Source organism: Schistosoma mansoni, chromosome 4, assembly GCF_000237925.1.
Source record: "Schistosoma mansoni strain Puerto Rico chromosome 4, complete genome".
In the NCBI taxonomy this organism is placed as follows: domain Eukaryota; kingdom Metazoa; phylum Platyhelminthes; class Trematoda; order Strigeidida; family Schistosomatidae; genus Schistosoma; species Schistosoma mansoni.
In genome coordinates, this window is record NC_031498.1 from 26,172,219 (window position 1) to 26,187,544 (window position 15,326).

The following is a 15,326-nucleotide window of genomic DNA, read 5'->3' on the forward strand; positions in this document are numbered from 1 at the left end:
AGTTTGAGGTAGTCAATAGGAAACCTTGTCTGACCAAGTTTTCGTGCCAGTTGGAACTCGTTAACAAGGCATTCTGAAGAGTTAGCGAAACTTATGTTCTCCGTGTAACTCGAACCAACACCATGCAGCTTCACAGCCTGAAACATCACCGCCGAGTTGTTTAGACCCAACCTATACCCTGTAGATCGGGCAAACCATTACACACAGCCTCCACAATCTCACTCCAACTAATCACCTATTCCACACTACCAAATATATTGCACTTTGATTCTTCTAACTAAACTAAGCAAAACAACACTACACTACACTACACTACACTACACCACACTAAACGAGCCTTCCGATTTCCCCATTTATTGTCCGTAATTACTTACAGACCAGATGAGGCACTGGACATAATTACACTGAGGCACAGTGAGTTTCATGAGACTGACTGTGTCAGTTGTAGATAGCACGACCAGATGAATATGTTGTAGTGGACATGGCCAACATGTCCTTATTGTTTAGTGGTGAGTGTGTTTTATGCGTTGTGTTCTCCATGTGCCAACATATGAGGAACATCTCTCTCGAGCAGAGCATTCAGACAACATCAATCTGTGACTGGTGACTAACCTCATCAATTTGTTTGTCGACAGAGAGTGGTCATCGGTTGTTGTTGTTGTTGTCGTGGTGGTGGTGGTGGTGGTGTGGGTGGTGTTGGTCGTCGTCGTCGTCGTAGTCGTCGTGATCGTCGTCAGCACCGACTGGCAGTTAGTGCCCAATCGATTGGAGGTGGATTATGGTGGAAATTCGATGAGGAAGTCTACAAGTGAAACACTGAGTGACTAAGAATGATCACGTCGAACTGAATGGTGTGTGCTGACTGATGTGAACTGAAGGCAGTTAGGTGGAGTGGTTTCTGTGCATGGAGGTGGTGATCGATTAGTTGGAACCAGTTGTGCAGAGTGGTGTGAACATGTGAGAGATCTTCCACACTGATGTGTTTGAATGAAGCTGATTTGTGACTGTTTCATCTGGTAAGAGGTTGGTTTGAATTGTGTTTGATATGGCTGGTTGTTTGAAGTGTTTAATAATGGAGTGGTGTGTGTGAGTTGAGAGGATCACATGGTGGTCAGGATGGCCGAGCGGTCCAAGGCGCTGCGTTCAGGTCGCAGTCCACTCTGTGGGCGTGGGTTCGAATCCCACTCCTGACACTAGACTTATGCACACGAACACAAACTCAATCACGCTCATCTAAACACGCACACACCAGTACAAACGGAAACACCCACTGGTCAATGTATGCATCAGATATGACAATGTGCATATTCAGCACATCGTGTACAACATAACATACATGCAGAGGAAGCGCATAGTAAACAGGACAACTGACCGCATCCTTATGACTAACATTAGTAGCAGATGTAGATCTAGTTGTTGTAGTAGCAGGCGGATCAGTGTGAAGTAATTTGCACGTGAACACATGACTAATCGACAATCTTAATCAAGAGTTATGCGTTGACAGAGTTGATCTATGCAATGGAGTGGAGTAGACTGGTAAAAGTTCGTCGCGAGCAGGATTTGAACCTGCGCGGGGAAACCCCATTGGATTTCGAGTCCAACGCCTTAACCACTCGGCCATCGCGACCATTCTCTCCACTATCAACAAGCGTCATCCACCCGTCAGTGAGAACACCGTCCATCTCTCGCATACTCACTACTTTCACAATACTCGCATAACATTGTCACTGACATCTAGCGTTCTAAACAACGACTAATCGCTCTGCTCCGACTACCAATCAGTCCGATTTCCACACCCCAATTTTCACTTGGTCATTGACAAATGCAGATTTGGTATGGTGCGTCTTTATGATACTAAAATAACACTGAAATTTGAATATTTAACATGTTAACTGAAACAAAAACTTGGTCGTCAACTGATGTTCTGAGTCTATCAGGCATTGTTCTGTCGACTGTAAATTCACACACGATTTGGTGCAATTCGCACTTCCTTTGTACAAGTTTACAAAACTCCAACTCCACCTTCAAGACTCGTGTCCATAGATCGGGCAAACCATTACACACAGCCTCCACAATCTCACTCCAACTAATCACCTATTCCACACTACCAAATATATTGCACTTTGATTCTTCTAACTAAACTAAGCAAAACAACACTACACTACACCACACTAAACGAGCCTTCCGATTTCCCCATTTATTGTCCGTAATTACTTACAGACCAGATGAGGCACTGGACATAATTACACTGAGGCACAGTGAGTTTCATGAGACTGACTGTGTCAGTTGTAGATAGCACGACCAGATGAATATGTTGTAGTGGACATGGCCAACATGTCCTTATTGTTTAGTGGTGAGTGTGTTTTATGCGTTGTGTTCTCCATGTGCCAACATATGAGGAACATCTCTCTCGAGCAGAGCATTCAGACAACATCAATCTGTGACTGGTGACTAACCTCATCAATTTGTTTGTCGACAGAGAGTGGTCATCGGTTGTTGTTGTTGTTGTTGTCGTGGTGGTGGTGGTGGTGGTGGTGTTGGTCGTCGTCGTCGTAGTCGTCGTCGTGATCGTCGTCAGCACCGACTGGCAGTTAGTGCCCAATCGATTGGAGGTGGATTATGGTGGAAATTCGATGAGGAAGTCTACAAGTGAAACACTGAGTGACTAAGAATGATCACGTCGAACTGAATGGTGTGTGCTGACTGATGTGAACTGAAGGCAGTTAGGTGGAGTGGTTTCTGTGCATGGAGGTGGTGATCGATTAGTTGGAACCAGTTGTGCAGAGTGGTGTGAACATGTGAGAGATCTTCCACACTGATGTGTTTGAATGAAGCTGATTTGTGACTGTTTCATCTGGTAAGAGGTTGATTTGAATTGTGTTTGATATGGCTGGTTGTTTGAAGTGTTTAATAATGGAGTGGTGTGTGTGGGTTGAGAGGATCACATGGTGGTCAGGATGGCCGAGCGGTCCAAGGCGCTGCGTTCAGGTCGCAGTCCACTCTGTGGGCGTGGGTTCGAATCCCACTCCTGACACTAGACTTATGCACACGAACACAAACTCAATCACGCTCATCTAAACACGCACACACCAGTACAAACGGAAACACCCACTGGTCAATGTATGCATCAGATATGACAATGTGCATATTCAGCACATCGTGTACAACATAACATACATGCAGAGGAAGCGCATAGTAAACAGGACAACTGACCGCATCCTTATGACTAACATTAGTAGTAGATGTAGATCTAGTTGTTGTAGTAGCAGGCGAATCAGTGTGAAGTAATTTGCACGTGAACACATGACTAATCGACAATCTTAATCAAGAGTTATGCGTTGACAGAGTTGATCTATGCAATGGAGTGGAGTAGACTGGTAAAAGTTCGTCGCGAGCAGGATTTGAACCTGCGCGGGGAAACCCCATTGGATTTCGAGTCCAACGCCTTAACCACTCGGCCATCGCGACCATTCTCTCCACTATCAACAAGCGTCATCCACCCGTCAGTGAGAACACCGTCCATCTCTCGCATACTCACTACTTTCACAATACTCGCATAACATTGTCACTGACATCTAGCGTTCTAAACAACGACTAATCGCTCTGCTTCGACTACCAATCAGTCCGATTTCCACACCCCAATTTTCACTTGGTCATTGACAAATGCAGATTTGGTATGGTGCGTCTTTATGATACTAAAATAACACTGAAATTTGAATATTTAACATGTTAACTGAAACAAAAACTTGGTCGTCAACTGATGTTCTGAGTCTATCAGGCATTGTTCTGTCGACTGTAAATTCACACACGATTTGGTGCAATTCGCACTTCCTTTGTACAAGTTTACAAAACTCCAACTCCACCTTCAAGACTCGTGTCCATAGATCGGGCAAACCATTACACACAGCCTCCACAATCTCACTCCAACTAATCACCTATTCCACACTACCAAATATATTGCACTTTGATTCTTCTAACTAAACTAAGCAAAACAACACTACACTACACTACACTACACTACACCACACTAAACGAGCCTTCCGATTTCCCCATTTATTGTCCGTAATTACTTACAGACCAGATGAGGCACTGGACATAATTACACTGAGGCACAGTGAGTTTCATGAGACTGACTGTGTCAGTTGTAGATAGCACGACCAGATGAATATGTTGTAGTGGACATGGCCAACATGTCCTTATTGTTTAGTGGTGAGTGTGTTTTATGCGTTGTGTTCTCCATGTGCCAACATATGAGGAACATCTCTCTCGAGCAGAGCATTCAGACAACATCAATCTGTGACTGGTGACTAACCTCATCAATTTGTTTGTCGACAGAGAGTGGTCATCGGTTGTTGTTGTTGTTGTTGTCGTGGTGGTGGTGGTGGTGGTGGTGGTGGTGGTGTTGGTCGTCGTCGTCGTCGTAGTCGTCGTGATCGTCGTCAGCACCGACTGGCAGTTAGTGCCCAATCGATTGGAGGTGGATTATGGTGGAAATTCGATGAGGAAGTCTACAAGTGAAACACTGAGTGACTAAGAATGATCACGTCGAACTGAATGGTGTGTGCTGACTGATGTGAACTGAAGGCAGTTAGGTGGAGTGGTTTCTGTGCATGGAGGTGGTGATCGATTAGTTGGAACCAGTTGTGCAGAGTGGTGTGAACATGTGAGAGATCTTCCACACTGATGTGTTTGAATGAAGCTGATTTGTGACTGTTTCATCTGGTAAGAGGTTGGTTTGAATTGTGTTTGATATGGCTGGTTGTTTGAAGTGTTTAATAATGGAGTGGTGTGTGTGGGTTGAGAGGATCACATGGTGGTCAGGATGGCCGAGCGGTCCAAGGCGCTGCGTTCAGGTCGCAGTCCACTCTGTGGGCGTGGGTTCGAATCCCACTCCTGACACTAGACTTATGCACACGAACACAAACTCAATCACGCTCATCTAAACACGCACACACCAGTACAAACGGAAACACCCACTGGTCAATGTATGCATCAGATATGACAATGTGCATATTCAGCACATCGTGTACAACATAACATACATGCAGAGGAAGCGCATAGTAAACAGGACAACTGACCGCATCCTTATGACTAACATTAGTAGTAGATGTAGATCTAGTTGTTGTAGTAGCAGGCGGATCAGTGTGAAGTAATTTGCACGTGAACACATGACTAATCGACAATCTTAATCAAGAGTTATGCGTTGACAGAGTTGATCTATGCAATGGAGTGGAGTAGACTGGTAAAAGTTCGTCGCGAGCAGGATTTGAACCTGCGCGGGGAAACCCCATTGGATTTCGAGTCCAACGCCTTAACCACTCGGCCATCGCGACCATTCTCTCCACTATCAACAAGCGTCATCCACCCGTCAGTGAGAACACCGTCCATCTCTCGCATACTCACTACTTTCACAATACTCGCATAACATTGTCACTGACATCTAGCGTTCTAAACAACGACTAATCGCTCTGCTTCGACTACCAATCAGTCCGATTTCCACACCCCAATTTTCACTTGGTCATTGACAAATGCAGATTTGGTATGGTGCGTCTTTATGATACTAAAATAACACTGAAATTTGAATATTTAACATGTTAACTGAAACAAAAACTTGGTCGTCAACTGATGTTCTGAGTCTATCAGGCATTGTTCTGTCGACTGTAAATTCACACACGATTTGGTGCAATTCGCACTTCCTTTGTACAAGTTTACAAAACTCCAACTCCACCTTCAAGACTCGTGTCCATAGATCGGGCAAACCATTACACACAGCCTCCACAATCTCACTCCAACTAATCACCTATTCCACACTACCAAATATATTGCACTTTGATTCTTCTAACTAAACTAAGCAAAACAACACTACACTACACTACACTACACTACACCACACTAAACGAGCCTTCCGATTTCCCCATTTATTGTCCGTAATTACTTACAGACCAGATGAGGCACTGGACATAATTACACTGAGGCACAGTGAGTTTCATGAGACTGACTGTGTCAGTTGTAGATAGCACGACCAGATGAATATGTTGTAGTGGACATGGCCAACATGTCCTTATTGTTTAGTGGTGAGTGTGTTTTATGCGTTGTGTTCTCCATGTGCCAACATATGAGGAACATCTCTCTCGAGCAGAGCATTCAGACAACATCAATCTGTGACTGGTGACTAACCTCATCAATTTGTTTGTCGACAGAGAGTGGTCATCGGTTGTTGTTGTTGTTGTTGTCGTGGTGGTGGTGGTGGTGGTGGTGTTGGTCGTCGTCGTCGTGATCGTCGTCAGCACCGACTGGCAGTTAGTGCCCAATCGATTGGAGGTGGATTATGGTGGAAATTCGATGAGGAAGTCTACAAGTGAAACACTGAGTGACTAAGAATGATCACGTCGAACTGAATGGTGTGTGCTGACTGATGTGAACTGAAGGCAGTTAGGTGGAGTGGTTTCTGTGCATGGAGGTGGTGATCGATTAGTTGGAACCAGTTGTGCAGAGTGGTGTGAACATGTGAGAGATCTTCCACACTGATGTGTTTGAATGAAGCTGATTTGTGACTGTTTCATCTGGTAAGAGGTTGGTTTGAATTGTGTTTGATATGGCTGGTTGTTTGAAGTGTTTAATAATGGAGTGGTGTGTGTGAGTTGAGAGGATCACATGGTGGTCAGGATGGCCGAGCGGTCCAAGGCGCTGCGTTCAGGTCGCAGTCCACTCTGTGGGCGTGGGTTCGAATCCCACTCCTGACACTAGACTTATGCACACGAACACAAACTCAATCACGCTCATCTAAACACGCACACACCAGTACAAACGGAAACACCCACTGGTCAATGTATGCATCAGATATGACAATGTGCATATTCAGCACATCGTGTACAACATAACATACATGCAGAGGAAGCGCATAGTAAACAGGACAACTGACCGCATCCTTATGACTAACATTAGTAGTAGATGTAGATCTAGTTGTTATAGTAGCAGGCGGATCAGTGTGAAGTAATTTGCACGTGAACACATGACTAATCGACAATCTTAATCAAGAGTTATGCGTTGACAGAGTTGATCTATGCAATGGAGTGGAGTAGACTGGTAAAAGTTCGTCGCGAGCAGGATTTGAACCTGCGCGGGGAAACCCCAATGGATTTCGAGTCCAACACCTTAACCACTCGGCCATCGCGACCATTCTCTCCACTATCAACAAGCGTCATCCACCCGTCAGTGAGAACACCGTCCATCTCTCGCATACTCACTACTTTCACAATACTCGCATAACATTGTCACTGACATCTAGCGTTCTAAACAACGACTAATCGCTCTGCTTCGACTACCAATCAGTCCGATTTCCACACCCCAATTTTCACTTGGTCATTGACAAATGCAGATTTGGTATGGTGCGTCTTTATGATACTAAAATAACACTGAAATTTGAATATTTAACATGTTAACTGAAACAAAAACTTGGTCGTCAACTGATGTTCTGAGTCTATCAGGCATTGTTCTGTCGACTGTAAATTCACACACGATTTGGTGCAATTCGCACTTCCTTTGTACAAGTTTACAAAACTCCAACTCCACCTTCAAGACTCGTGTCCATAGATCGGGCAAACCATTACACACAGCCTCCACAATCTCACTCCAACTAATCACCTATTCCACACTACCAAATATATTGCACTTTGATTCTTCTAACTAAACTAAGCAAAACAACACTACACTACACTACACTACACTACACCACACTAAACGAGCCTTCCGATTTCCCCATTTATTGTCCGTAATTACTTACAGACCAGATGAGGCACTGGACATAATTACACTGAGGCACAGTGAGTTTCATGAGACTGACTGTGTCAGTTGTAGATAGCACGACCAGATGAATATGTTGTAGTGGACATGGCCAACATGTCCTTATTGTTTAGTGGTGAGTGTGTTTTATGCGTTGTGTTCTCCATGTGCCAACATATGAGGAACATCTCTCTCGAGCAGAGCATTCAGACAACATCAATCTGTGACTGGTGACTAACCTCATCAATTTGTTTGTCGACAGAGAGTGGTCATCGGTTGTTGTTGTTGTTGTTGTCGTGGTGGTGGTGGTGGTGGTGGTGTTGGTCGTCGTCGTCGTAGTCGTCGTCGTGATCGTCGTCAGCACCGACTGGCAGTTAGTGCCCAATCGATTGGAGGTGGATTATGGTGGAAATTCGATGAGGAAGTCTACAAGTGAAACACTGAGTGACTAAGAATGATCACGTCGAACTGAATGGTGTGTGCTGACTGATGTGAACTGAAGGCAGTTAGGTGGAGTGGTTTCTGTGCATGGAGGTGGTGATCGATTAGTTGGAACCAGTTGTGCAGAGTGGTGTGAACATGTGAGAGATCTTCCACACTGATGTGTTTGAATGAAGCTGATTTGTGACTGTTTCATCTGGTAAGAGGTTGATTTGAATTGTGTTTGATATGGCTGGTTGTTTGAAGTGTTTAATAATGGAGTGGTGTGTGTGGGTTGAGAGGATCACATGGTGGTCAGGATGGCCGAGCGGTCCAAGGCGCTGCGTTCAGGTCGCAGTCCACTCTGTGGGCGTGGGTTCGAATCCCACTCCTGACACTAGACTTATGCACACGAACACAAACTCAATCACGCTCATCTAAACACGCACACACCAGTACAAACGGAAACACCCACTGGTCAATGTATGCATCAGATATGACAATGTGCATATTCAGCACATCGTGTACAACATAACATACATGCAGAGGAAGCGCATAGTAAACAGGACAACTGACCGCATCCTTATGACTAACATTAGTAGTAGATGTAGATCTAGTTGTTGTAGTAGCAGGCGAATCAGTGTGAAGTAATTTGCACGTGAACACATGACTAATCGACAATCTTAATCAAGAGTTATGCGTTGACAGAGTTGATCTATGCAATGGAGTGGAGTAGACTGGTAAAAGTTCGTCGCGAGCAGGATTTGAACCTGCGCGGGGAAACCCCATTGGATTTCGAGTCCAACGCCTTAACCACTCGGCCATCGCGACCATTCTCTCCACTATCAACAAGCGTCATCCACCCGTCAGTGAGAACACCGTCCATCTCTCGCATACTCACTACTTTCACAATACTCGCATAACATTGTCACTGACATCTAGCGTTCTAAACAACGACTAATCGCTCTGCTTCGACTACCAATCAGTCCGATTTCCACACCCCAATTTTCACTTGGTCATTGACAAATGCAGATTTGGTATGGTGCGTCTTTATGATACTAAAATAACACTGAAATTTGAATATTTAACATGTTAACTGAAACAAAAACTTGGTCGTCAACTGATGTTCTGAGTCTATCAGGCATTGTTCTGTCGACTGTAAATTCACACACGATTTGGTGCAATTCGCACTTCCTTTGTACAAGTTTACAAAACTCCAACTCCACCTTCAAGACTCGTGTCCATAGATCGGGCAAACCATTACACACAGCCTCCACAATCTCACTCCAACTAATCACCTATTCCACACTACCAAATATATTGCACTTTGATTCTTCTAACTAAACTAAGCAAAACAACACTACACTACACTACACTACACTACACCACACTAAACGAGCCTTCCGATTTCCCCATTTATTGTCCGTAATTACTTACAGACCAGATGAGGCACTGGACATAATTACACTGAGGCACAGTGAGTTTCATGAGACTGACTGTGTCAGTTGTAGATAGCACGACCAGATGAATATGTTGTAGTGGACATGGCCAACATGTCCTTATTGTTTAGTGGTGAGTGTGTTTTATGCGTTGTGTTCTCCATGTGCCAACATATGAGGAACATCTCTCTCGAGCAGAGCATTCAGACAACATCAATCTGTGACTGGTGACTAACCTCATCAATTTGTTTGTCGACAGAGAGTGGTCATCGGTTGTTGTTGTTGTTGTTGTCGTGGTGGTGGTGGTGGTGGTGGTGTTGGTCGTCGTCGTCGTAGTCGTCGTCGTGATCGTCGTCAGCACCGACTGGCAGTTAGTGCCCAATCGATTGGAGGTGGATTATGGTGGAAATTCGATGAGGAAGTCTACAAGTGAAACACTGAGTGACTAAGAATGATCACGTCGAACTGAATGGTGTGTGCTGACTGATGTGAACTGAAGGCAGTTAGGTGGAGTGGTTTCTGTGCATGGAGGTGGTGATCGATTAGTTGGAACCAGTTGTGCAGAGTGGTGTGAACATGTGAGAGATCTTCCACACTGATGTGTTTGAATGAAGCTGATTTGTGACTGTTTCATCTGGTAAGAGGTTGGTTTGAATTGTGTTTGATATGGCTGGTTGTTTGAAGTGTTTAATAATGGAGTGGTGTGTGTGGGTTGAGAGGATCACATGGTGGTCAGGATGGCCGAGCGGTCCAAGGCGCTGCGTTCAGGTCGCAGTCCACTCTGTGGGCGTGGGTTCGAATCCCACTCCTGACACTAGACTTATGCACACGAACACAAACTCAATCACGCTCATCTAAACACGCACACACCAGTACAAACGGAAACACCCACTGGTCAATGTATGCATCAGATATGACAATGTGCATATTCAGCACATCGTGTACAACATAACATACATGCAGAGGAAGCGCATAGTAAACAGGACAACTGACCGCATCCTTATGACTAACATTAGTAGTAGATGTAGATCTAGTTGTTGTAGTAGCAGGCGAATCAGTGTGAAGTAATTTGCACGTGAACACATGACTAATCGACAATCTTAATCAAGAGTTATGCGTTGACAGAGTTGATCTATGCAATGGAGTGGAGTAGACTGGTAAAAGTTCGTCGCGAGCAGGATTTGAACCTGCGCGGGGAAACCCCATTGGATTTCGAGTCCAACGCCTTAACCACTCGGCCATCGCGACCATTCTCTCCACTATCAACAAGCGTCATCCACCCGTCAGTGAGAACACCGTCCATCTCTCGCATACTCACTACTTTCACAATACTCGCATAACATTGTCACTGACATCTAGCGTTCTAAACAACGACTAATCGCTCTGCTCCGACTACCAATCAGTCCGATTTCCACACCCCAATTTTCACTTGGTCATTGACAAATGCAGATTTGGTATGGTGCGTCTTTATGATACTAAAATAACACTGAAATTTGAATATTTAACATGTTAACTGAAACAAAAACTTGGTCGTCAACTGATGTTCTGAGTCTATCAGGCATTGTTCTGTCGACTGTAAATTCACACACGATTTGGTGCAATTCGCACTTCCTTTGTACAAGTTTACAAAACTCCAACTCCACCTTCAAGACTCGTGTCCATAGATCGGGCAAACCATTACACACAGCCTCCACAATCTCACTCCAACTAATCACCTATTCCACACTACCAAATATATTGCACTTTGATTCTTCTAACTAAACTAAGCAAAACAACACTACACTACACTACACTACACTACACTACACCACACTAAACGAGCCTTCCGATTTCCCCATTACTTACAGACCAGATGAGGCACTGGACATAATTACACTGAGGCACAGTGAGTTTCATGAGACTGACTGTGTCAGTTGTAGATAGCACGACCAGATGAATATGTTGTAGTGGACATGGCCAACATGTCCTTATTGTTTAGTGGTGAGTGTGTTTTATGCGTTGTGTTCTCCATGTGCCAACATATGAGGAACATCTCTCTCGAGCAGAGCATTCAGACAACATCAATCTGTGACTGGTGACTAACCTCATCAATTTGTTTGTCGACAGAGAGTGGTCATCGGTTGTTGTTGTTGTTGTTGTCGTGGTGGTGGTGGTGGTGGTGTTGGTCGTCGTCGTCGTCGTAGTCGTCGTGATCGTCGTCAGCACCGACTGGCAGTTAGTGCCCAATCGATTGGAGGTGGATTATGGTGGAAATTCGATGAGGAAGTCTACAAGTGAAACACTGAGTGACTAAGAATGATCACGTCGAACTGAATGGTGTGTGCTGACTGATGTGAACTGAAGGCAGTTAGGTGGAGTGGTTTCTGTGCATGGAGGTGGTGATCGATTAGTTGGAACCAGTTGTGCAGAGTGGTGTGAACATGTGAGAGATCTTCCACACTGATGTGTTTGAATGAAGCTGATTTGTGACTGTTTCATCTGGTAAGAGGTTGATTTGAATTGTGTTTGATATGGCTGGTTGTTTGAAGTGTTTAATAATGGAGTGGTATGTGTGGGTTGAGAGGATCACATGGTGGTCAGGATGGCCGAGCGGTCCAAGGCGCTGCGTTCAGGTCGCAGTCCACTCTGTGGGCGTGGGTTCGAATCCCACTCCTGACACTAGACTTATGCACACGAACACAAACTCAATCACGCTCATCTAAACACGCACACACCAGTACAAACGGAAACACCCACTGGTCAATGTATGCATCAGATATGACAATGTGCATATTCAGCACATCGTGTACAACATAACATACATGCAGAGGAAGCGCATAGTAAACAGGACAACTGACCGCATCCTTATGACTAACATTAGTAGTAGATGTAGATCTAGTTGTTGTAGTAGCAGGCGGATCAGTGTGAAGTAATTTGCACGTGAACACATGACTAATCGACAATCTTAATCAAGAGTTATGCGTTGACAGAGTTGATCTATGCAATGGAGTGGAGTAGACTGGTAAAAGTTCGTCGCGAGCAGGATTTGAACCTGCGCGGGGAAACCCCATTGGATTTCGAGTCCAACGCCTTAACCACTCGGCCATCGCGACCATTCTCTCCACTATCAACAAGCGTCATCCACCCGTCAGTGAGAACACCGTCCATCTCTCGCATACTCACTACTTTCACAATACTCGCATAACATTGTCACTGACATCTAGCGTTCTAAACAACGACTAATCGCTCTGCTCCGACTACCAATCAGTCCGATTTCCACACCCCAATTTTCACTTGGTCATTGACAAATGCAGATTTGGTATGGTGCGTCTTTATGATACTAAAATAACACTGAAATTTGAATATTTAACATGTTAACTGAAACAAAAACTTGGTCGTCAACTGATGTTCTGAGTCTATCAGGCATTGTTCTGTCGACTGTAAATTCACACACGATTTGGTGCAATTCGCACTTCCTTTGTACAAGTTTACAAAACTCCAACTCCACCTTCAAGACTCGTGTCCATAGATCGGGCAAACCATTACACACAGCCTCCACAATCTCACTCCAACTAATCACCTATTCCACACTACCAAATATATTGCACTTTGATTCTTCTAACTAAACTAAGCAAAACAACACTACACTACACTACACTACACTACACCACACTAAACGAGCCTTCCGATTTCCCCATTTATTGTCCGTAATTACTTACAGACCAGATGAGGCACTGGACATAATTACACTGAGGCACAGTGAGTTTCATGAGACTGACTGTGTCAGTTGTAGATAGCACGACCACAGATGAATATGTTGTAGTGGACATGGCCAACATGTCCTTATTGTTTAGTGGTGAGTGTGTTTTATGCGTTGTGTTCTCCATGTGCCAACATATGAGGAACATCTCTCTCGAGCAGAGCATTCAGACAACATCAATCTGTGACTGGTGACTAACCTCATCAATTTGTTTGTCGACAGAGAGTGGTCATCGGTTGTTGTTGTTGTTGTTGTCGTGGTGGTGGTGGTGGTGGTGGTGTTGGTCGTCGTCGTCGTAGTCGTCGTCGTGATCGTCGTCAGCACCGACTGGCAGTTAGTGCCCAATCGATTGGAGGTGGATTATGGTGGAAATTCGATGAGGAAGTCTACAAGTGAAACACTGAGTGACTAAGAATGATCACGTCGAACTGAATGGTGTGTGCTGACTGATGTGAACTGAAGGCAGTTAGGTGGAGTGGTTTCTGTGCATGGAGGTGGTGATCGATTAGTTGGAACCAGTTGTGCAGAGTGGTGTGAACATGTGAGAGATCTTCCACACTGATGTGTTTGAATGAAGCTGATTTGTGACTGTTTCATCTGGTAAGAGGTTGGTTTGAATTGTGTTTGATATGGCTGGTTGTTTGAAGTGTTTAATAATGGAGTGGTGTGTGTGAGTTGAGAGGATCACATGGTGGTCAGGATGGCCGAGCGGTCCAAGGCGCTGCGTTCAGGTCGCAGTCCACTCTGTGGGCGTGGGTTCGAATCCCACTCCTGACACTAGACTTATGCACACGAACACAAACTCAATCACGCTCATCTAAACACGCACACACCAGTACAAACGGAAACACCCACTGGTCAATGTATGCATCAGATATGACAATGTGCATATTCAGCACATCGTGTACAACATAACATACATGCAGAGGAAGCGCATAGTAAACAGGACAACTGACCGCATCCTTATGACTAACATTAGTAGTAGATGTAGATCTAGTTGTTATAGTAGCAGGCGGATCAGTGTGAAGTAATTTGCACGTGAACACATGACTAATCGACAATCTTAATCAAGAGTTATGCGTTGACAGAGTTGATCTATGCAATGGAGTGGAGTAGACTGGTAAAAGTTCGTCGCGAGCAGGATTTGAACCTGCGCGGGGAAACCCCATTGGATTTCGAGTCCAACGCCTTAACCACTCGGCCATCGCGACCATTCTCTCCACTATCAACAAGCGTCATCCACCCGTCAGTGAGAACACCGTCCATCTCTCGCATACTCACTACTTTCACAATACTCGCATAACATTGTCACTGACATCTAGCGTTCTAAACAACGACTAATCGCTCTGCTCCGACTACCAATCAGTCCGATTTCCACACCCCAATTTTCACTTGGTCATTGACAAATGCAGATTTGGTATGGTGCGTCTTTATGATACTAAAATAACACTGAAATTTGAATATTTAACATGTTAACTGAAACAAAAACTTGGTCGTCAACTGATGTTCTGAGTCTATCAGGCATTGTTCTGTCGACTGTAAATTCACACACGATTTGGTGCAATTCGCACTTCCTTTGTACAAGTTTACAAAACTCCAACTCCACCTTCAAGACTCGTGTCCATAGATCGGGCAAACCATTACACACAGCCTCCACAATCTCACTCCAACTAATCACCTATTCCACACTACCAAATATATTGCACTTTGATTCTTCTAACTAAACTAAGCAAAACAACACTACACTACACTACACTACACTACACCACACTAAACGAGCCTTCCGATTTCCCCATTTATTGTCCGTAATTACTTACAGACCAGATGAGGCACTGGACATAATTACACTGAGGCACAGTGAGTTTCATGAGACTGACTGTGTCAGTTGTAGATAGCACGACCAGATGAATATGTTGTAGTGGACATGGCCAACATGTCCTTATTGT

At 44.5% G+C, this 15,326-nt stretch overlaps 2 non-coding genes across 2 annotated transcripts; both read right to left on the bottom strand.

Moving 5' to 3' along the window:
• Positions 1-1,545: 1,545 nt before the first annotated feature.
• On the bottom strand, positions 1,546-1,625 carry Smp_tRNA_00823_Ser_CGA.1.1. Its single transcript has one exon. It is a non-coding gene (tRNA).
• A 12,884-nt stretch (positions 1,626-14,509) lies between these two features.
• On the bottom strand, positions 14,510-14,590 carry Smp_tRNA_00811_Ser_CGA.1.1. The gene has a single exon. It is a non-coding gene (tRNA).
• Between the last annotated feature and the right edge of the window lie 736 nt (positions 14,591-15,326).